Source organism: Lepidochelys kempii, chromosome 3 (assembly GCF_965140265.1).
Source record: "Lepidochelys kempii isolate rLepKem1 chromosome 3, rLepKem1.hap2, whole genome shotgun sequence".
In the NCBI taxonomy this organism is placed as follows: domain Eukaryota; kingdom Metazoa; phylum Chordata; order Testudines; family Cheloniidae; genus Lepidochelys; species Lepidochelys kempii.
Genome location: NC_133258.1, coordinates 24,584,204 through 24,609,434, shown reverse-complemented (window position 1 = coordinate 24,609,434; position 25,231 = coordinate 24,584,204).

Below are 25,231 nucleotides of genomic sequence, written 5' to 3'. Positions count from 1 at the left end.
CACAAGTACTTCTTTTCTTTTTGCGAATACAGACTAACACAGCTGCTTCTCTGAAACCTGTAATTTTTTTTAAATGTCACTGGAGCAGGGGGACTGGATCCTGGGTCACGCACCTGCCACAGGAGTGCTCTAACCACCAGGATACACTATCATGCTTTCTCATGATGACCCAATGACTATTTAAATCACAGTGGAACAGCTTCAACAGGAGAGACTGAGGGAGCCCCACATCAGTCTATCCCATAGCTCAGTGATTAAAGGATTCACTAGAGACGTGGCAGATCCCTTTTCAGATCCCTTCTTCCCCATCAGATGGAAAGAAGCCTTGACCTGGGGATCTCCTGATACAAGAGGGTATTTAGTTGCCTTGATCCTATATTAGAAATACAGCACCCAGGACAGAGACATGCAGCCATATACACAGCTGTAAACAGCCAAAGAGGGGCAGAAAACATTGTAAAAATCACCTCCCTCAGTTAACATAACAAAGGTGGTGACAGAGTCATAATGGTTAAACATGCATAGAAATGTAGATCTTGAGAAGAAGGCAAGTAAGTATAATCATTTTTATATACTAAAGGTATGTCTGAGTATGCTTGTAAATAAAGCCAGATGTCTGCATCTGAATGGATTTTACCCCACCCATCCTATGAGTGTCTGATCACCACTCATAGGATGTGATTGTTCGTACTTAATGTTCTTTAAGGTATAATGTTGTAATGTTGCTTTATATATATATATACATATATATGAAATCTTTGTGTTACAATGCTATTACAGTGTTTTAAGGTTTCATACATATGTATAAGGGGGTCAATGTGTACTGGCTTATGCAACTTTGTATCAACTATATGGTTTGTTTAGTCCATGGTGTTGCCCTAGTATGATTTCTAAATGCAATGCAATTGTGTTATACTATATGTCACATGTTGTAGTGTATTCTTTTTTGATTATTAAGTATAATTGTAACTGATTATTTCCTTGAAATAAATGTTGTTTTGTTTTTGAAGAATTACTGCTTAAGTGTCAATCCTTTGAGTGGAAGGCTGTATCTGTGTCCTCTCACGGGTTAACAGAATTAGTCTGTTCTGGGGAGTCCTCTGAGGGCCAGAGACAAACTCTCTGGTAAAACCTGGGCAATTCCTCTAGGGCCACCTTCTGTTATCCATTGGTACAGGCCAAATTGACAATTGGCTTATGGTTATAGGCAAGACATTATTAGTGTGCCTTGGGGTTCAAATTTTGGGGTAACACTCACACATTCAAGATGAGTACCTTGGTCACTGAGCTATGTCTCTAATGACCTCATCCTAGAGTAAGCTCCAAGCCAGCATTCCATCCCCGTTCTCTTTGAGCTGTCAGCCTTTGCTGTGATGACGACAGAAAATTTAACAGTTAGGCTGTTCGTGTGCTGAGACCAAAGCCTATCATGGTGACCAATATTTTCTCATTGTTTATGTCGGGTACTCCCCTGTCCCTCTGTCTCCTTTCTCATACTTAGACTGCAAGCTCCGTGGGGCAAGCAGTGTCTTTTTTTCCTGCATTCGAACATCACCTAGCACAATGCAGTCCTGGTCATGACTAGGGCTCCTAGGTGCCATGGTAATACAAATAAATGATACTCAAGGAAGTGCTTAGAGAGATGGCTATATAAAATAATTGTTTAAGTTCTTCTACATAATGGGCCTCATTCATCACTACATAAAAAGGTGATAACTTGGAATATTTTATTTTCCTTTAAACCATGTAGGAAAACTGTCTCAGAATTTGTTCCTGCAAGTGCCACAATTGCTGGCCCAAGAAGATAACATACTTCCGTCACCACTGTTTTTTTGTGCATTGTATGCTTTGGTAGATGTTCTTCTATTGCCAGAATGTGAATTTCAATCCATAATGAAGTTTCTGCTTCAGAATATCAAAAGGGTCTCTCAGCTGTTCAGCAGTAGTGACATTTCTCAAAAGGAGACTGCATAATACAACTAAAGGTCAAAATACTTCAGCGTAGGTCAAAATACTTCAGTCTCTCAGGGGTGATTTCTTCCATAAATGGATCGTGCCTGGAACTCAGAGGGAAAAAATGGGACCGCAATCTCCATTTTCATGAAGCATGTTTGTGGATAAGGTGTGCCAAGAAAATATCTGCTTTGTGAAAGTTGCTCCCCAGTAATTCTGCCCAGGTAAGGGACAACTTTGATTCATAAGACTGCATTGCATAAATACAATCTTTTTTGTATCCAAATAGGCACCTTCATATTTATGATGTTGGCTAACACTGCTTAACTATAATTTAGTAAACTAGCTTGTCAGATGAAACTTTTGACAAACATAGGCCTTGATTTATTTATTTATTTATTTATTTATTTGGCAGTTGCAAACCACCCTCAATTTCTGGGCATGCATTTGTTGTTCATAAATATTCACTTACACTGTCTAACAAACTCTAAAGGTAGGAGTACGGAACTGAAATAAATTAATATAGCCAGACTGCTCAGTAAATCATGTCTCTGAGCTTTTCATACAGTTGAACCAAAGTATTCACATCTCAGACTCTTATCTTCTAAATAACAAACGCATTCTATTTCACTTTCCTCGAGACTTAAACTCATTTTAAACCTACCAATACAAATTAAAAAAAATCTCTATACACAGCTTTCGAAGTTTAAGTGTCAAGTCTAGGCAACGTAGAAAAATCTTTTGTAACGTGCCTCAGGTCTAAGGGGGGAAAAGGTCTCTTTGCAGACTGATTTCAGAAAAGCGACGTTAAGAATACTCCAGTGACTCAATCTTTCCTGTGAATTTCAATCTCTCTTGGAGTGTTGGTTTTTCTAGCTCAAAACCAAGGTCAGCCTCACTTAGAACCTGCCACTGACTCTATCACTTGCCTTTGTAGTTTCTCACTGCATGTTGCATTTCCTGTAGCATGAAGTAGAGTGGTATGCTTATTATGATTTTAAATATATCATTTAAAATATATTGGGGGGGGGTCAGTCTTTTTCCTTACTTGGACCACCTCATCTTCCATTCATGATCATGAGGACTTACTCACTGACAAAATAGACTTTGTACATTTTTCTGAAAAGTGCAGCAGTTTTCAACTGCTCTGCTTTCCTCATTTCGTTCCTACTTTTTGCAGTAGTAGATCATTATTTTTTTTCTCTCTCTTACACTCTGCCAAGAACACCTCTGAAAATAGATGCTGAGCAAGTGGTGCCGAACAACCAAAACATACACACCAAAATTTTCAAACCTGGTTGCCTAAAATATGAACCCGATCCAAAGCCCATTGGAGCCAATGGAAAGGCTTCTCTTGATTTCAGTGGGCTTTGGAGTAGGTACTGATTTTTCAAAATTGTGCAACTTGTATTCAGCTGTTTAAACACATACTTAAAAATGTAGTCATCAGGGTCTGAAAATGCTGGCCACAGACCACACTGGGCTGGACAATTAAATGTAGAAATTACTTGACATGCAGATTACCCATGAGTGATACATGACTCACTGTCACAAGGCCAAAAATTCTAGCAGGTCAGTGCTGCCTGGGAGTTCTACTACCTGACCCAGCTGCCGCGATTTCAATTTGAATTGCTGGGTAAGGAGGCCTGCACCAGAGCCATTGGTTAAGCAGCTTCTCTCTGAAGCAGCTTCAGCCCAAGCTGCCTAGCTCTGCCACCACTGTGCACTGTCCACCCTCCTCATAGGTGCCACGGCTGCTCTGCATCATCTGTTGCCTCAGATAAGCTGCTGCCGCCGCCGCCGCCACCGCCACCATCTATCTGCACTGTTCAGCAGACTCAGCTCATGGCGGGGGAAGGAAATCAGTGGTACCTTGACAGTCCTCACCCCCAAAGAGGCACTGCCAGCACCAGAGAGCGGGGTGGGGGGGGAGGTTCTCCTCTTTCTTTCCTTTAGCTTTCTCTAGGCTCCCTTACCCAACTGTGCCAGACAACAGTCACAGTCAACTCCAGGCACATTCAATGTCAGTGCTTTGTCCTTGTATGTCCCAACAAGGTCAAATGCATTTTGTTTCCTCCAAACACAAATTTAAACTGACTTTTAAACAAAACGTCCCAACCCATCCTATAAAACACGTGCAAATAAGGCATGGCTCTTTGCTCTCTGCTGGCACCTGTTGGGGAGCTTCCTTGCCAGAGGAGCTCCTGCCTGCCTTCACTTCTTAAGCATCTCTGGGCTGCTCTTCTCCCATTTCTACAACATGTACTGGCCCTTCACTCCCTTTTCTCTCAGGCTTTAGGCAAAGAGATCACAAATTGTGACTGTCTCAGAACTCCAAAGACTAGTAGTTTGAGCTCTTTTCTTTCTCCACCTACTTTGCTTTCTGACTTGTTGGCAGGCTGAATAGGGGTTACACACTATGTTTTAGTCATCTTGGACTATTACCTGTGCTCTGCACCCAAGTCCAGAATTCCCATGTATACCCACTATTTCCCATTTCTGAGTAGGAGTACATATCTGAAAACATGGCCCAATCTGTAGTCTTGACAACATGCAAATCATATGCTGTAGCCCACATTTAGAATTCCTGGGGGAATAGAGAACATTCTTTGAAACTTCCGCTACAATAAATTTACTTCATACAAATAATCAGATTCCCTATGCTCACTGTCCCAGCCTATCAAAGGGATGTTTGGAAATGAAATGAACTGCATTACTTTCCAATTCTTTGACAGTGGGAAAATGTCAAGTTCCAACAAAGACATCTCAGGAGATCCAGCTGAGGAGGGGAAGTTGGAGCCATTCTCTGATACTATCTGAGGACCTCACAACAGCCACTTTCCATCAAAGTGCACAGGATGTACCTTTCAGACAATTAATATTGCAATGACGAAGCCAAGTTTCCACAGCCGAATGCTTTATTTCAATAATAAAAATGACCGCTCCCGAAGAATACGAAGTACCGAATATGTATAACTGTTTGGAAACACATCATTTTGCATCTAAGACTAATAAAGTTAAGAAAACCCTCAAATTAATATTTTAAAGAACTCCCATTTATCTGAAAGACACAGATGCTATTTTATTCTATATAGGTTCTTATACGATACTTATCGCCAGAGTATCTCAGAATCCACAGATAATTGAGACAGCTGAATGCCCAGCAGAAGTATCTCAAAGTCAGGGGGTAGTTGCCTTTGTCAGGAGAGCGTGGAGGACAGAGGTGGTACTCAAACCCAGATTTAGGTATGATCAAATAATCTCCCCGGAGACTGAAGCTTGATAGAAGTTTCTGCTAAAATGATCAGCAGTAAAATAGTTAACAGTAGAGGTGGTTGAAGATTTTTCAATTTTTTAAATTTTTGGCAAAAACAAAAATCAGTTTTGACCAGCTGTAGTTAACAGTGCTGTCACTTAAAATCTTCTTGCTTGGTTCCAGAGTTAACACTGCTCCAATGAGCTGATAAAGCAGCTCTAAGCTCTTTGAGCTCTGGCTTCTGTCAAGGGACTTAATGAGGCAACAATACCTAGGTTCATAAGAAGAAAGTTGTCTTTGCAATTGTTAGAACTGGACAATTTTGTATAAGAATGTTTAATTGCTGAGGAAAACAATGTTGCTATCAGATAAGTACTGCTATGCGGTACCATGGTATCCTGCCTCAGTCTTAGAATCATAGAAATTTATGGCTAGAAGGGACTTCAAGAGGTCATTTTGTCCACCCCCCCCCTTCCAAACCACACCATCCCTCACACACTGAGGCACAATTAGGTATACCTACGCGATCCCTGACAGGTGTTCGTCTAACCTATTCTTAAAAGCCTCCAGTGACAGGTATTCTACAACCTTCTTGGGTAACCTGTTCCAGTGCTTAACTATCCTTACAGGTAGAAAGTTTTTCCTTCTATCTAATGCAAATCTCCCTTGCTGCAGATTAATCTGATTATTTCTTGTCCTACCTTCAGTGGACATGGAGAACTATTGATCACCATCCTCTTTATAACAGCCCTTAACATAGTTGAAGATTGTTATCAAATCCCTTCTCAGCCTTCTCATCTCTAGGCTAAATATGTGTGATTCTTTCAACCTATCCACACAGGATTCCTCAAGCCTCTTATTTTCGTTGCTTTCCTCTGGACTCTCTCCAAGTTACCCACATCTTTCTTAAAGTGTGGTGCCCAAAACTGGATACAGTACTCAAGCAGAGGCCTCACTAGTGTTGAGTAGAGAAGTACAATTACCTCCTGTATCTTACATACATTTTCTTTCCTAAGTGGAGTACTTTGCATTTGTCTTTACTGAATTTCCTTTTGTTGATTTCACACCAATTCTCCAAATTGTCAAGATCATTCTGAATTATAATCCTGTGCTCCAAAGTGCTTGCAATTTCTCCCCCCCACACACACATCTTGTTTAAGCAGAACCAAGGGTTAAAATCCTGACCTCAGTAAAGTCAATGGCAAATCTCCCAGGGCTCTTTTTCCAGTGTTCCACTATAAGACAGGGCCACACCAATTCTGAGAAATCAGTAGCAGCAGTTTTTAATTTACATGGATAATTTGTGTTACATGATAAGGATTTGTCAATAATTAGCAAGACCCCATACTGATATGTTTTATGTCGGAAGTTGAGACTACACTGTGACAACACTGCTATTGCCATAATACTTGCCCAAAAGCATGCCTCCCCAGCAATGCCACTCGTTTGTATTGGCCTCTGGAGTGGAAAGCTGGAGTTGATGTTTCTTTCACAGTAGGAATTCCTGAGGCAGCTTTCTTAGTGCGACTTGAGTGAATCCCAATGGTCAAAACCAAACGCAGGTACTAGTCTATGAAAAAATTCTTTTCATTTTCCAACATCCTTCTCACAGACAGCAACTACAAGGATCATATATGTGCTTTCTAGTCCCATTTTTCAAGTGTCAGTAAGTCTTTCAGTGTCTGTCCTAAAATAATGAAAACCAGGAAATTGAAAGTGAAGAATGACAAATTCCATGTCACTCCTGCCATTGTGCCAGAAATGAGGGACAGCAGTAGATAAGCATTGTGTTTTCCCCTACACTCAGAATACCTAGGAACACATTATTTAGCAGTTAGAGATGTGTACAAGGAGCATGGACTCTTAGATTCTCTTCCAAGGTCTGTTATGAACTCACTGTGTGACTTTGGCAAGTGATTTAGTCTGTATGTCTCCATTGACCCGATGGTAATAATGATAATTAACCACCTTGTAGGGATGCTGTGAATCTTAGTTAAAGTTTGTAAGGCACTGAGGTCATTAGAAGAAAGATGCTATAAAAGTTAAAATATATAATCGCACAAGTACTTAAAAACATACCTATTAATCAAATGGAGTTGAGTATGCAATTAATTAATAATAATAAATAATAAAAAGGCAGAGTATGCATTCACTCTGCCTGGCTCAGCAGGGTTTTTCTTTTTTACCTTTTGTAGGGATGGGGCGGGGATGTGGGTTGGAATGCATTATATTTTTCATCTTGTGATCTTTTTACTTTAGGTCTCAAATTTGATACATAACTGGAATGGTGAGAGACAGATCCCAGAAAAATAGATTTGGAATTCGGAGTTAGTAGTTACAGCAAAAATGTTCCATAACCAACAGATGGGAGAGAGAACTGAGAGAATAACTGACTTTTTGTTTCATTGGCTGAACCAAAAAAAATCCAAAATTTTTTTAGAAGCAACAGATTTTTATTTTCCCTCAACAAAACAATGCCCAGCCCCTCCACACAATTATTTGGTTGAACGAAATCTTTCTAATGTTGACACAAAATATTTCCAAAACAAAATGTTTAAATTCCCTAACAAAATGTCAATATTTTGTTTAGCAAATGTTATTTTGAAACAAAGTGTCAAAATTTTTCATTTTGACATTTAAAAAAATCATTTTTTTTCAGCTATGCTCAAATAATAACCAAGTGACCACCTGTGACCACCTACTGTGAACTAATAAGGACTTAATATGGTCTCAAAGAACTGCTAGCTCTGTCATTACTCTTGAACAGTTTATAACAATTTTAAGGCATTAGCTTGTTTAAATGCATTCCTAATTATTAACACCTAAAGGAGCGGAAATTTGAAAAAATGCAATTACAATTGGAAAAGAATACTTAAGCTTAGGGATTGTTACGATTGATGGATCTGTCATCATTTTACCTATGGACAATAAACGAGTGGAGAAATATTGACAGTAAATATAAAGGATACTGCAGAATCTCAGAACAGATCACTGAGATATACTCAAAAGGTTACCTGACAGCTTGCAATTGAACAGAAAAATCACTGAAACTGAAAATCTAAAAAAAAAAATTGTTCTGGTAAACTGAAAAATTTCATTTAGATAATTTCACAATGTTTAGTTTCAATTTTGACCTCATTTTTCCACTATAATTAATGAAATTTTGAAACAAAATCTAATTTTGAGCAAGAAAAATGTACTTTTATCATTTTGAAAGTGTTAAATAACATGTTAAAACAAAACAGTTTCAAATACTTCTTCAAAAATGTTTTAAGTCAAATAGTTTATTGAAACTGACTCTGTCCCATGAAAAGTTTTGGGTTTTGATGAACTGGCATTTTCTGATGAAAAAAACCATTCCTGACCAGCTCTCCTAGGGATCACCCTTATCTCATGATAACGTTATCTCATGATAACGTTCCAAAGCACTAACACATTGTGTTGCAGAGTAACAGTGTTGTCATGAAGGAAGAGTGTGTCTCATTCCGAACAACTTAGCAAAGTGACAAACTACATTCATTTTCCACATCTCAGCTCATCTGAAATTCTAGGGCACCCAAAAAGATAGGGAAGAATCCCTTTGTGGCATCTGGCCTCCCCCAAAATAACTGAGTTTATATTCTTAATGGGTTTGGATCTTGCATCATTTTTCTGACGAGCATGAAATGGAAGAGTATGTTGTGGATGACTATAAAATACTTGAGAGTGGCTAGGCAGCTGATGTGATGTAATCAATGCTTATTGCACTTATAATTATCCCACTGTTAATTTGTGCTCCCTCCCTTCCCACACATCTGTTGCCTTTCATCAAATACTTAGACTGTAAACTCTTTGGGGGCAGGGAGCATCTTTTCATTGTATCTGTTTACAACGCCAAGCCCAAAGGGGCCCTGATCCCTGACTGGGGCCTCTCACTGCTACCAAATACAAGTATTTAACAGTTATAATAAAAAAATAAATAATAAATAGTTCTACAGATCTTCCTCTTAAAAATAAGGTCAGTAATACATCAACACTGGAGATGCAAACTCTCTGTATAGAATTGCTTATTGTCCCATGATATGTGTTGCTTCCCCCTGCCCCCCCCCCCCCATGTACGCAATGTAGTTGTAGCCGTGTCGGTCTCAGGATATTAGAGAGACAAGGTGTCAAGGTTAGTCCCCCACTCTGAACTCTAGGGTACAGATGTGGGGACCTGCATGAAAAACCTCCTAAGCTTATCTTTACCAGCTTAGGTCAAAACTTCCCCAAGGTACAAAATATTCCACCCTTTGTCCTTGGATTGGCCGCTACCACCACCAAACTAATACTGGTTACTGGGGAAGAGCTGTTTGGACACGTCTTTCCCCGCAAAATACTTCCCAAAACCTTGCACCCCACTTCCTGGACAAGGTTTGGTAAAAAGCCTCACCAATTTGCCTAGGTGACTACAGACCCAGACCCTTGGATCTTAAGAACAATGAACAATCCTCCCAACACTTGCACCCCCCCTTTCCTGGGAAATGTTGGATAAAAAGCCTCACCAATTTGCATAGGTGACCACAGACCCAAACCCTTGGATCTGAGAACAATGAAAAAGCATTCAGTTTTCTTACAAGAAGACTTTTAATAGAAATAGGAGTAAATAGAAATAAAGAAATCTCCCCTGTAAAATCAGGATGGTAGATACCTTACAGGGTAATTTGATTCAAAAACATATGGAACCCGTCTAGGCAAAACCGTAAGTTACAAAAAAGATACACAGACAGAAATAGTTATTCTATTCAGCACAGTTCTTTTCTCAGCCATTTAAAGAAATCATAATCTAACACCTACCTAGCTAGATTACTTACTAAAAGTTCTAAGACTCCATTCCTGGTCTATCCCCGGCAAAGACAGAATATAGACAGACACACAGACCCTTTGTTTCTCTCCCTCCTCCCAGCTTTTGAAAGTATCTTGTCTCCTCATTGATCATTTTGGTCAGGTGCCAGTGAGGTTACCTTTAGCTTCTTAACCCTTTACAGGTGAGAGGATTTTTTTCTCTGGCCAGGAGGGATTTTAAACGGGTTTACCCTTCCCTTTATATTTATGACACAAGGTGAATGAGTAATATCTTTTATTAGACCAACTTTCCAGTTTTATCCACTTCATCTTTACTGTTATTTGCTATCTCAGCTCTTTTGGTAAAAAAGATCTCATCTTCACACAGGTCACTTTCTGCAATATCCCCATGGACAGCATGGTGTGCAAATAAACAAGATATAATTGTCAATGAACGTGATTGTAAAGGCTTAGTTATCAAAAGTGACTTACGCACACAAATTCTTGCTTATGGATTTTTATCACAGTAATATGTACAGGAAGCAATTCAGATCCAAGTTATCACTTTTTATTTTGTTTTAAGATTTATAATAAAAGGAAGCATTTCCTAGTGGTCACTGCACAGAACTTGGAGTCAGAAATGCTCTTTTAAATTGTAAAGATCTGTACATACTTCATTTCCCACCAGTAGATGGTGCTGTATCTTTATCTTATTCTTAAAAAAAAAAAAAAAAAAAAAAAAAGTTAACATTAGTATGTTGCTGTAACTGATCTGGGGAGGTTATTGGGAAGGTCAATCCTGCTGGAGTTATTTGCAGTGTTCCAATAAACCCTTTAATTTCTATAAGCCGATATTGCAACTGGTGCCAGGGGGTTCATGATGGCAAAGGCACTTTTCCTTGAGAAGAAATTTACAGTTGTGCAGATGAAACTGGAATTTGGAAGTACTTGACAGAGTTTAAGCGGTTGTTCTATCATGCCAAAGCCTTTTACCAGCAGCTTCCCAGTGTGAACTGGGATCTTACAGACAGTTATAAAACACTTTTATGATTGCTTTCGGGAGGATTGGCCCTTTTGAAATCCGAGAAGGAATGGCCAGCCAGGAGGTGGCAGGGAGGGAAACCCTGCATAGTTACTGGGGTGCTCAGTGAGTCTGTTGAGTAGGTCTTGCCCCGTGTCACCCTGGTCTGGAGAGGGCTCAAGTGAAACAGAACCTGCTGTGCTGAATATGGAACTGCCAATGCAGAAAGGGGCCTATGTCCAGTGGTAAGTCTTGAGAGTATTGAGTGTGAAAAGTCCATTTATAAGGGATTTACCAGGGGAAGTACATATCCTGCTGGTGAAGGAAGATCACATACTGGATAAACCTGTGGACCAGAGTATATTCAGATGTTAATTCCCAGCCTTAGGGTAACTCCTTTTTACCAGATGCAGCACTTCTAGAAGTGATTGCTACAGAAGTGGCTAAAATAATTGGAGGAGGTCCAGGTGAAAGCTATTTGCAGGTGCTCATGGGTCAGAAAAGAGAGACTGTTACCAGAATGGGTCCCAGCCAGATGACGCTTGCAGGTGATATGTAGACAAAGAGAAAGAGGAAAGAACAGTAGCCCAGTAAGAAGAAATCACTGTGGACCACAAACTTTTATTCATATTCTTTAGCTCTGTGAGGCAGTGAAGAGGGAAGTGCTAAAGTGGGTGAAGAAAAAAAAATATTGAGGATGGCAACTCAACCTCAGTCCTGTTCCCAGAAAAGCTCTTGATAATGTGGTCTTATGTATTTAATTTAAAAAAATGTATTTAGAAAGTATTCAACCCTAGATACATTTACAAATTTAAATCGTAATCAGTTCCACAGCTACAGTAGCCAGTACATTATAGACACTTCTCTGTGCTGCCTTAAAACCTCAATATTCATTCTTAATCCCATTCCTTAACAATATCCCTCAGGCAAAAACCTGACTACATAAAATTGGCACGGTGTCCTGAGATTCAGGCTCTCTCAGACACAAGGAGTTGACAGCCTTCAGGCTCAAGGACCTCCTGCTGAAAATAGCCTGCCTCTAATCTACTACAGTCCTTACCCTGTTAGCAGCCACACTGTCTGGCACAACCATTCAAGATGAAATTCTCTACAAAAACAGGTTTAAAAATGGTCTCCTAACATGGGGAAACTGTACAGCAGATGGGGTCATGTTTTTGACATTGCTCTCTAGCCCTGTTCTAGCAAGTGAAATAAAAACAAGCAGTACATTCTGAAGAGGGCAAATCTACCTAATTAATTTGGCCTAATCTGGAACATGGATCATATAGATGTCATTCCATATATCACCTTACTAGCCCTTAACTGCCAAATCCTTTCTCTGTTTCCACTTTTCAAAGCTCTCTCATATCTAATAGAAAAAAGAAAAGGAGTATTTGTGGCACCTTACAGACTAACCAATTAGTCTAAGGTGCCACAAGTACTTTCTTTTTGTGAATACAGACTAACATGGCTGCTACTCTGAAACATATCTAATAGCATGATTCTATCCATAGCAGGTCAAACTACTCATTTATGAGGTTTATAATGTTTAGCCCCTTTTCAGGTTGGCGAATGGTCTGAGAATCTGTCTTGATTTTGCAAGTGAATTTGTAATTATTCACCAAGCAGTTCTGAACATAAAAATTGCCATAAGAAATCATACCATTGTTCCACACCACTACCACCAAAATGGCCCGGGCTTGTGTAACGCTGACAGACCCTGGTTGTCGGCGGGCAGGATCGAACTGGGGACCTCTGGAGTGCATGAGCCTCTACTGCATGAGCTAACAGCCAACTGGCTGTTAGCTAAGGCTGTAGAGCAGACTCGTGTTATCTCTCTCTCTAAGTGGTCTTGGTGCCACTAATTGGGACAGAACACCACACCCAGAAGGTGTCTGGGTTACACTTCGAAGAACAGCTGGCTGAAGCTGAACATAAGCAAGAGAGAGGTGATGCTAATGAACAAAGGTAAGTATTTTGAAGAGTCTCCAGCCATGGTGCAGTCTCCATTGTGTGAAGATACACACCCACTATTATCTAAGAGTAATCTTGGATTCCTCACTGATGCTGAGCTCTCACATAGCAGTATCCGTGAATAATGACTTCTACCATCTCCACTTAACTAGGAAACTCCATCCCATTCTGGAGGATGAAAGTTTAGCCTTTGTTATTCATGTCTTCATCACCTGTTGACTGGATTGCAGCAATGCAATATACATGTTCATGAAGTCTTCGGCACCCTAAGGCACTCCAACTAGTTCAGAATGCTTCACCAACAAAGATTACTATGAACGCAGCATAGCTGTCCATTGTTCTCTACACTGGCTTCCCACAGAATTTCTGATTAGCTTCAAGGTCTCAGTCCTTATCTTCAAAGCACTTCATATCCTGGGCATCTAAAAGACTGTCTAAACCTCTGGGGCAAAGACTGTGATAGATAACTACACTCCTCTGGCACAATGGAACCAATGATAGTAAGAGTAAAGTTCATCTGTGTGGGAGACAGAATTTTCTCCAAGGTGGTCTAATAATGTGGAATGAACTCCCCCAAGAACTAAGAACTAACACAAGCCTCACCACTTTCCCCTTCCAGAGCAAGGCACATTTTTTTGACTTTGCTTTCTCTAACAAATACATGGCAATAGGTTTTTTTTTTTTTTTTTAAATATAGACACTACCAAAACAAGACACTCCAACGAACATGCTTCTCTCTATTGGCAAAGAATAAAAAAAAACAAAAAAAACACGTTTCAACAGATGCTTTTTTTGATGCTTTTAATGCTTGTTTTGCCGATGTCTTCACTAACAAGGTCAGCTCCCAGACTGCTGCGCTGGGCATCAGAGCATGGGGAGTAGATGGCCAGCCATCTGTGGAGAAAGAGGTGGTTAGGGACTATTTAGAAAAGCTGGACTTGCACAAGTCCATGGGGCCGGACGAGTTGCATCCGAGAGTGCTAAAGGAATTGGCGGCTGTGATTGCAGAGCCATTGGCCATTATCTTTGAAAACTCGTGGCGAACGGGGGAAGTCCCAGATGACTGGAAAAAGGCTAATGTAGTGCCAATCTTTAAAAAAGGGAAGAAGGAGGATCCTGGGAACTACAGGCCAGTCAGCCTCACCTCAGTCCCTGGAAAAGTCATGGAGCAGGTCCTCAAAGAATCAATCCTGAAGCACTTACATGAGAGAAAAGTGATCAGGAACAGTCAGCATGGATTCACCAAGGGAAGGTCATGCCTGACTAATCTAATCACCTTCTATGATGAGATTACTGGTTCTGTGGATGAAGGGAAAGCAGTGGATGTATTGTTTCTTGACTTTAGCAAAGCTTTTGACACGGTCTCCCACAGTATTGTTGTCAGCAAGCTAAAGAAGTATGGGCTGGATGAATGCACTATAAGGTGGGTAGAAAGTTGGCTAGATTGCCGGGCTCAACGGGTAGTGATCAATGGCTCCATGTCTAGTTGGCAGTCGGTGTCAAGTGGAGTGTCCCAGGGGTCGGTTCTGGGGCCGGTTTTGTTCAATATCTTCATAAATGAGCTGGAGGATGGTGTGGATTGCACTCTCAGCGAATTTGCGGATGATACTAAACTACGAGGAGTGGTAGATACGCTGGAGGGTAGGGATAGGATACAGAGGGACCTAGACAAATTGGAGGATTGGGCCAAAAGAAATCTGATGAGGTTCAATAAGGATAAGTGCAGGGTCCTGCACTTAGGACAGAAGAACCCAATGCACCGCTACAGACTAGGGACCGAATGGCTCGGCAGCAGTTCTGCAGAAAAGGACCTAGGGGTGACAGTGGACAAGAAGCTGGATATGAGTCAGCAGTGTGCCCTTGTTGCCAAGAAGGCCAATGGCATTTTGGGATGTATAAGTAGGGGCATAGCAAGCAGATCGAGGGACGTGATCGTCCCCCTCTATCCGACATTGGTGAGGCCTCATCTGGAGTACTGTGTCCAGTTTTGGGCCCCACACTACAAGAAGGATGTGAAAAAATTGGAGAGAGTCCAGTGAAGGGCAACAAAAATGATTAGGGGTCTGAAACACATGACTTATGAGGAGAGGCTGAGGGAACTGGGATTGTTTAGTCTGCAGAAGAGAAGAATGAGGGGGGATTTGATAGCTGCTTTCAACTACCTGAGAGGTGGTTCCAAAGAGGATGGTTCTAGACTATTCTCAGTGGTAGAAGAGGACAGGACTAGGAATAATGGTCTCAAGTTGCAGTGGGGGAGGTTTAGGTTGGATATTAGGAAAAACTTTTTCACTAGGAGGGTGGTGAAACACTGGAATGCGTTCCCTAGGGAGGTGGTAGAATCTCCTTCCTTAGAAGTTTTTAAGGTCAGGCTTGACAAAGCCCTGGCTGGGATGATTTAATTGGGGATTGCTCCTGCTTTGAGCAGGGGGTTGGACTAGATGACCTCCTGAGGTCCCTTCCAACCCTGATATTCTATGACAGATGAGTTGTCATGTTGCTTAATACACTACTGGAATGCAATCAGATACAACAAATGATGAGTGCAGTATAAAAAAACCTCACTAGAATGGAATAGAATTTACTCCATTATCTTGTCTCTGACAGAAACCTGTGTCAACTTCTTCAAAGGAAGATGCAAAGAATGCTGCAGTAACAGAACAATGTATCCACAATTTTTGTCCTACTATGGGCTAGAGGTTGGCTTATACCCTTAAGCATAAAGGGTTATATCCCTTCAAAAATTCCTGCTTATGTATCTTTTTAATCTCTTCACTTTAAGTCTACATATTTTGTAGATATAAATTTGATATGAATATAAAAATTTCCAAACCTTTTTTGAATCCTGCTAAGATTTTAGTCTCTGTGATGCTTGTGGCAAGGAGTTCCTCAGGTTAGTTATGCATTGCAGGGGAAAGTTTATTAATTTTAAAATTACCTGTTAATTTTATTGAGTTTCCCCTTACTCTTTTATTATGAGAATTGCTGAGTAGATGTTCCTGATCTACATCCTCAGTACCATTCAGATTTTCTATATTTTTATCATATCTCCTCTTCTTTGTATGCAATATAAGATAATATTACCTATCTTTTCAATCTCTGTCTTTTTTATGGATTTTTTCTATATCTCTATTTATTCTTGTGACTGTCTCTGGACCAAACTGCCCCCATTATTAATTTTCAATGTACTTGTTATTTGAAAACTGTTCACTGAATACCTGTTACTCATTTGTAGGTTAGTCATCTAGTTACCACTACTAGAAGGAGATTGTAAAACTATTAATAATGATGCAGAAAAGGCCAAGGTGTTCAATAAATATTTCTGTTCTGTGTTTGGAAAGAAACAGGATGAAGTACTTTCCACTCTATTAGTAACCAAAGAGGATGTTAAATTACTTCTATCAGTAATAAACATTTTTAAATCAGCAGGCCTGGATAATTTGCATCCAAGAGTCCTAAAAGATCTAGCTTAGGAGATCTCTGGCCTGCTGATATTAATTTTTAATAAATCTTGTAATACTAAGGAAATTCCAGAAGACTGGAAGAGTGCTAATGTTGTGTCAATATTCAAGAAGGACAAGCAGGATGAACCAAGTAACTATATACCTGTTAGCCTAACATCAATCCCAGGCAAAATAATGCAAAAGCTGATATAGGATACAATTAATACAGAATTAAAGGCTAGGAATATAATTAATGCTAGTCAATATGGTATTATAGACCATAGATCTCAAACAAACCTGATTTCATTCTTTGACCACAATCTTGATTGATAAAGGCAGATGTAATAGATTTTTGTAGGGCACTTGACTTAGTACCGCATGACATTCTGATTAAAAAATAGCACTGTATAATATCAATAAAGCACACATTATATGTATTAAGAACTGGATAACTGACAGATCTCAATAAATAGTCATCAATGGGGAATCATCACTGAATGGGGAGTTTTCCATTGGGGTTTTACAGAGATTGGTACTCGGCCAGATGGTATTCACCATTCACCATCATTGATCTGAAAATAAATAGAAAATTATTGTTGATAAAATTTGCATATGGCAAAGACTGGCACAATGGTAAATAATGATAAGGACAAGGTAATCCTACAGATAGATCTAGATCACTTGGTAATCTGGGTCCATTGAAACATAATGCATTTTAATGCAGACAAATGCAAAGATATGCATCTAGGAACAAGGAATGCAGGCCTTAAAAATCTATGAATTTAACATGGTATTTTTTTATGTTCCTTGTCTGAATGGCACAGAGATTTTTAAAGGAATCTAGTGAACAATGAGCAATATATCATGCACTTTCGTAGTGAAATTTTTGACAAAAATAATTTGTGCTATGATTGCTGAAGCTTCTGACATTCTTGAACACTTTCAGAACTACCCATCCATAATTCAATGGATAATTCAATACACGTGTATAAAACACAAAAATTGCCCCTCCAATGATGACAAGCCAATCTCAGGGCTTTTACCTATATAAATATTTGTTTCTTTGAACTATTCAATCACATCTTCCTCTGTCTCACTGCAATCTTTCTTCCTGCTTTCTTTTACTTTCCTTCAGCCTCAATTTTCAGCCAGTTCCTCATGCATTTCAATTTTCCCTTTTCTCTTCTTAAAGAAAATGGAATGGTGATAAAATCAGGGACCTGTAACAGCTACTAAAAGCTGTTGCAGCCTATTTCAGTATAACATTTGTATAATTCTTGAATTCTATTATTGTTTTAATCTTATAGTTCCCAGTGTCTATGTTTTGGTTGATGGTGCTCTATACAAAAGTTGGGCCACACAGTAGGGAACAAAGGAAGTCAAGCTAAGTTGCCTTCTCCTTGGGCCTTGCTGACAGAGGGAGAGAATGAGCGACCATGCTGAGTAGCATCCTACTATAGTCCCACAGCTGGGATTTAGTGCCAGCCTGTCAGCTGAATATCTATATGATGTAACAATCACTCCAAGGGTTAGAAATATTGATTCACCTTGGGCTCTTTAGAGGGACTAATTTTAATGCTGCCCAGCATGGTGATACAGTCCCCTAAAGTGAATTCAATACTCAATGTAGACGACATTATTATAACGCTCTTATGTGGGGCTAAAAGTGAAGATGATACAGAACAACTCCAACTGTTACAGAACAAAGCAGTCTGCCTCCAGCAAGAAAAGACACTGAGAAGACATCATGCTGGTGCTGTTCACTTTCCACTGGTTCTCAGTTCACTTCTGATGCCAAATCAAGACCCTTGTCTTAATCTTTAATACCCTTAGTGGGGCCCAGTTACCACCTTCTCATTCACAACCCACTGACATAGCTGTGCTACTGTGGGATAAGATAGCTGATAGATCCCAGAGTAAAGTTCTTAAGCCAGAGGTAAGGCATTTTCCATCAAGGGAGCTTGACTGTAGAATGACCTTCTAGAGGGGAAGAAAAAAAAAAGGCTAAATGTAACCATTTTCAGGGAATGCTTCAGGACTCCATTTGCAAAAGCCTTTCCTCAATGGCTGAAGACAACTCATTACTACAAGAACAAGATGGAGGAGTAAAATGAAAGCTGTTGAACGTGGGAGAGTTTAGAAGTAGAACCTGTGACAGAGTCCAGTAAACACATCACTAAGTAAAACTGAATAGCACACGCATGCACTACAGTAACAGCCATCCTAAATAAAACAACATAGCCAGGTAAACATGAAGGGTACGAAGGGTACTGAATCAAACCAAATGAGCTGTTTACCATAGGAAGGTGTTTTCAGCAACAGAAAAGTATTGAATATTTTTCCATGGGGAAGTTTCTTCTTAACACTAGGCAGTAACCAGTTGGCCTAGGTTCTGAAACATGATGGTTTATGTCCCTTGTATATTTTCACCTTAGCTAGTGTAACTGAAGAGATTCTTACTACCCATAAAAATATCTGATCATTTTTAAAATCATACTAAGGCTGAGGGAATTGGCATTTACAATACACTGTGTATTTCCCCCACAAACGTAACACAGAATGCACCTACTCTACGCACATATATCAATGCTGACTATTTTCATATAGAATTGCATAAAAAAAATCATTAAAGGAACATTAAGGTTGCAAAGTGAATCATGCAGAAGACTGGAAATGTCAATAGTAATGTTGCCCATGGAGCTCTCCTGAATTATGATCAATAATTAAGATATCTGTTCAATATTTATTTTAATCTCATTAGCCAATGTATGTGGCTCCCACTTTAGAGCCAAGTAAAATAAACCTTCTTTCCTATTCCCTTTTCAAACCTAAATTCCTTTATTTGGGTCACTGTGACAGGGTTGGGGACTCACCACCGCAGCGCCTCCTGTTGGCAACTCTGGGAATTAGCTCTGTCCATTGCCGAGCACCCTCTGCTGGTGGTGTCCCATCCGTCTCTCGCTGTCTGTTGGCGTCTGGACCCGCGTTGATCCTCGCTCGGCGACGTCCGCTTCAGGACACTGCCCTCCGGCAGTGCCCCCTAGTCCATACTCACCCCCTTCCGGGGGGGGGGGGATTTAACAGCAGTCTTTTCTCTTCACCCCAGCTGCAGTGGCCAACCACATCCCCAAAGTCTAACCCCTTCTATCAGGGGTCGGGTGCAGTCCGCTTTGGCAACTTCTAACGGCCGGGTGTAGTACAAGGGGGAAGGTGGGGACCCAGGCCCACCCTCTACTCTGGCCTCCCTGCCCTCCTTCGCTCCCCTTGTCTGCCTCTCCTCTCTGGGCCACATCCCCTTCATCCCCATTTCACTTTGTGGGTCCTTCTATTAGGGCCTGCAGCCTGGCAGGTATTGGGCTGAAGCTCTCCTCAGCTCCCCCAAGCCTGCCTAGCACTGTGCTATGCTGTGCTGTCTTGGGTGCTGGTCTCCTTCACTCAGGAGACGGACCTTCTCCCTTGAAGATCTAAGAGAGATTCCCTACTCCCTTCCTGGGCAGCCTTTATATAGGGCCTAGCCTAGCCCAGATTGGCTGGCTGTAATACTGACTTTCTAACAGGCCCTCCCTGATTGGCTGCCGCCTTGTGCGGCCGCTCTGGCTTGTTGTAACCCAATCTGGCATGGGGGTGGGGCACAGCCCCATCACAGTCACTAACAGCACCTCAGACTATCTACCATGGAAAGTTCATAAAATTTGCTTTACACTATTTATGCTGTTTGCTCTTTTGCATGTCACTTAGCTTGTACAAGAAAACAGACTAGTCAGTTCCACTTTAGCACAGCACTGTCATCACATCAATGTCAGTCAATGTAATCGAGAGGCAAACTCACAGCCAATCAAGGCTGCTTGCTCAGGCGCTGTGATGAGTCAGCCCTCAGGCGGAAGCAGCAGCCAATCACAGGTCAGTCTGAGCAACAGCACTACCCAGCCAAGAACCTTCCTGCCTCCTTACAGTGCACCAGACTCCAGCAAGTCCCAGCCTGCTCCTGCCCCAGCCTTGCCAGAGCCCTGTCTTTGCCCTGGACTAGCCTCAATCTTGTGTTATCACCAACCCGCTCTAGCCTTGCCTCCACCTCAGGATCCCCCCCTAAACTCTCAGACTCAGATGATCTGTTTTGACATTTGGTGTGTATCTGGACTCGGGATTCTGTATCAACTTGGATTGCCTTTGGACTCTGACCACTTGGCTTTGACCTCTGGCCTACACCTGGACTCTGGCTACGCTTCTGATTCTGGTTTGTGTACGGATGTTGATCTCAGGTTTGACTCCGAGTCTACCCCCAGATCTTGATCCCAGAACCACCCTTGGCTGAGGCCCAACTCTATACCTATCTGTGACCCATGTTCCAACCACTAAGCCTGACTATTGGAGGCCATGCCTGACAGTAATTTACAACTTCAGATTTAAGCATCAAAGTACCTTCAATTTCTATTTTTGTTCAATAAACTTGCTGACTGCAGCTGAATTAAAAAACTGTATGTTTTGGCCACTGTGGCCTTCATTGGCAATAAAAATGGGAAATATTTTGAAGTCTAAAATTGAAGGCGATCAGTTGTATTTTGTGAAGTCCAGAGGAAGGTTAACAAATTAAAATCCTCGTCTCACTTCCAAGTATCACCCAATCATCAACTCAGCTAAACAGTATTTCTCCTGGAGTAGCAGAACAGCTTTGTTAAAAAAATCAACTACAAAGTGAAGGAGTCAAGTGATATATCAGCAAATTTGTCTCTAAAGAGTTTTCCAGAAGACATCAGTGGCTCTTTAAAATGGTGTCTGAAATGCCTACGGAACACTGGGTTAGGAAGGGACTCATGGATCAACAGGACAATTTGGAAAGCTATCCCTTTTTTATGCATAAGCAATGAAAGATGCCAAGAGAGAGGATATGTGATCATTCTTTGCATGGTATAATACCTTTGCAGCAGACATTTGGACAAGCTGAAGTTTGGCAATCAATCTATTTGGCAGGCAGAGCAATACAATAGCTTAAGCTGGAGAAGATAAAAGCAAAGCAGAGCTTCCTGAACAGAGTCCCTGAGTAAGAGTTCAACAGCAACAAGAAAGAAATACAACCCAAATTCTTCTTAAGGGAATATCAGTGAGTGAGATTTTATACCATGTGAGGGCACATCAATTTCTCTCTTTTCCTTCCCAGAAAAATCAAAACCACAGAGATACAGGAGTGTCTAGGTTCTTATATTGGTACCCCTCACAATAGCTCTTGTGGTGCCAGGGTAATATTGGCAATTTGCTAGGAACCAGATTGCTACATGTAATTTGAACATTAATTTACACTGCACTGCAGTCAGTGAGCAAAATATAGTATTTTTGTTTACACAGCATACACAATGTTTAACAAAACTGGAAAAGATTCAGAAAAGGGCAACAAAAATTATTAGGGGTATGGAATGGCTGCCATATCAGGAGAGATTAATAAGACTGGGACTTTTCAGCTTGGAAAAGAGAAGACTAAGAGGGGATATGACAGAGGTCTATAAAATCATGACTGGTGTGGAGAAAGTAAATAAGGAAGTGTTATTTACTCCTTCTCATAACACAAGAAATAAGGGTCACCAAATGAAATTAATGGGCAGTAGATTTAAAACAAACAAAAGGAAGTATTTTTTTCACATAACACACAGTCAGCCTATGAAATTCCTTGCCAGAGGATGTTGTGAAGGCCAAGACTATAACAGGGTTCAAAAAGAACTAGATAAATTCATGGAGGACAGGTCCATCAATGGCTATTAGCCAGGATGGGCAGGCATGCTGTCTCTAGCCTCTGTTTGTCAGAAGCTGGGAATGGGCGAAGGGATGGATCACTTGATGATTACCTGCTCTGTTCATTCCTTCTGAAGCACCTGGCATTGGCCACTGTCAGAAGACAGGATACTGGGCTAGATGGACCTTTGGTCTGACCCAGTATGGCTGTTCTTATGTTCTTAACCTAAAACGTATAGCAAGACAAACATGCTTAGACGACTCTAGCAGGAAAGTACCATTACTTCGCTGAAATCAACTTCTTAACATACAACTTTATTGTTAGGGTGGCCCTGTGCATTGTGTATTAGGCAATTTGGATTTGTTCAGATTGATAGTAGAAGATTCAAATATAAAGTACTCCCAAATGGGTTTACACAAATGGGAGCCCTCTCTAGGAATTCTGGATATCTGTACTTGACTGGCATTTATAGGATTCCAATATGTTTCCTCTAAAAGACTTGGATTGCAGCAATGTAAGTTAGCACATTCTACCTGAAAGTCAGCCTCAGCTGAAAGTAGGTTCAAAAAATCTAGAGCACTTATTATCCCTTTGAAAGTTTCTGAACCACTAACCAAGTGATTCTTGAAACTTCTTCATCTGTTCAGCATAGGAATGAGTGAGGTCATGACTCATATTTCCTGAGACAGAATGTGAAAACGTATTCCACTAAAAATGTAAAGGAAAAATCTTTGCAGTTTTGTTTGGTGGGATGTTACTTGGTAACCTAGGTCAAAAGCTAGTTGATTTTTGCCCTATAGTAGTAAGGTATTTAAGGGAGATACAATGTTTGAGAGAAATTCAAGCATAGACAAATCATTCTCTCAATGAAAAAAGTATCTTCAGCTTTTCCATAGTTAGACTAACTTTATCCAGACTTCCCCTGTGGTGAGTCATCACTTTCCAGATCAGTACAGCAAATTACTGTATTCAGAGGGGTGAACTTACCCAGAGTCCTGGGAATACTGAAGGCTTCCCAGTTTATCTGATAAATGACTTGTATTTTTGTTTGGCTGGGTAGAATTTTCAGTTTCTACCTACTTCAAGTTTGTGCCCAATCAAGCAAAAATACAGGCACTTTACCTGACAACCGTCTGTAAGTCCCTCAATAGTGAATTGACTACTGCCAGCAGAAAGGAGTGAACTGCAGGGGAAAGGGAAGAGGAGGAATCAGCATTGACATAGCTACCTGCTTACCCTAGGTCGAAAATAATGCAACAATTAATTAGCACTTTACAGTAGCATCACCTGAAGGGGCAGGGGTGTGCAATCAGTGTGATTGTGTTGTTGTTGTTGTTGGTAATAGGGAGGCAGATTATTGAGACTTTAAGGTGTTTTTTGTGGAGAAGGGAGACTGGGAATCTGGAGGGTGGATGGGGGAGGATAGGACACAGATGCTACATTCTATCATTGTAACTTTATTATTAAATGCAATTAATTACAATCCTTTGGTTAGCAACAGTCAATAACTGGGTTGTGTCAAGAGCTGATTTCAAGGGCTGCATAAAGGAAGATGTGTGCACTAAACAAGTGTTATTGGTCCTGCAAAATCAAGAAACGATGCTACATGTTGTTGCTCTTTGTTGACCTGAACGTTAGCCTTTTGTAGTCCTGCAGGTTTTTTCAGTTAGGAGGAGAAATTGATGACGGAGTCAGGGAGCTGTCACTGTGCCTCAGTGGGTCACAGCTGAGAATGTCAGATGCAGGATAAACTGCTGAGAAATAGGGCAGACTCACCCCACACTAGTGGTTATTCTATTATTAGATTATGTCAACCCAGTAACAAAGGTAAACCTCTGTCTCACCACATTGGTTAACAAGAAGTCAAAAATACACCTTGGAGTCCATATGACTATCTCCTACTCCGTCTTTGCATGTGGCTTTGTTCTTGTCATAGACCACTACTGTTTCAGCTATCTATTCCATAAAGGAACTTGATTAACCTGAGTGTCTCTGGATTAAGTTTAGAAGTGTGAGCAACAAGAGTGATGTAGTGGTGGGAGTCTGCTATAAACCACCGACCAGGGGGATGAGGTGGATGAGGCTTTCTTCCGGCAACTCGCAGAAGCTACTAGCCCTGGTTCTCATGGGCGACTTCAATCACCCTGATATCTGCTGGGAGAGCACTACAGCGGTGCACAGACAATCCAAGAAGTGTTTGGAAAATGTAGAGGACAATTTCCTGGTGCAAGTGCTGGAGGAGCCAACTAGGGGGAGAGCTTTTCTTGACCTGCTGCTCACAAACCGGGAAGAATTAGTAGGGGAAGCAAAAGTGGATGGGAATCTGGGAGGCAGTGATCATGAGTTGGTCGAGTTCAGGATCCTGACACAGGGAAGAAAGGTAAGCAGCAGAATACGGACCCTGGACTTCAGGAAAGCAGACTTCGACTCCCTCAGGGAACTGATGGGTAGGATCCCCTGGGAGAATAACATGAGGGGGAAAGGAGTCCAGGAGAGCTGGCTGTATTTCAAAGAATCCCTATTGAGGTTACAGGGACAAACCATCCCGATGTGTCGAAAGAACAGTAAATATGGCAGGCGACCAGCTTGGCTTAACAGTGAAATCCTTCCTGATCTTAAACATAAAAAAGAAGCTTACAAGATGTGGAAGATTGGACAAATGACCAGGGAAGAGTATAAAAATGTTGCTCGGGCATGTAGGAATGAAATTAGGAGGGCCAAATCACACCTGGAGCTGCAGCTAGCAAGAGATGTCAAGAGTAACAAGAAGGGTTTCTTCAGGTATGTTGGCAACAAGAAGAAAGCCAAGGAAAGTGTGGGCCCCTTTCTGAATGAGGGAGGCAACTTAGTGTCAGAGGATGTGAAAAAAGCTAATGTACTCAATGCTTTTTTTGCCTCTGTCTTCACTAACAAGGTCAGCTCCCACACTGCTGTGCTGGGCAACACAGCATGGGGAGTAGGTGGCCAGCCGTCTGTGGAGAAAGAAGTGGTTCGGGACTATTTCGAAAAGCTGGACGTGCACAAGTCCATGGGGCCGGATGCGTTGGATCCGAGAATGCTAA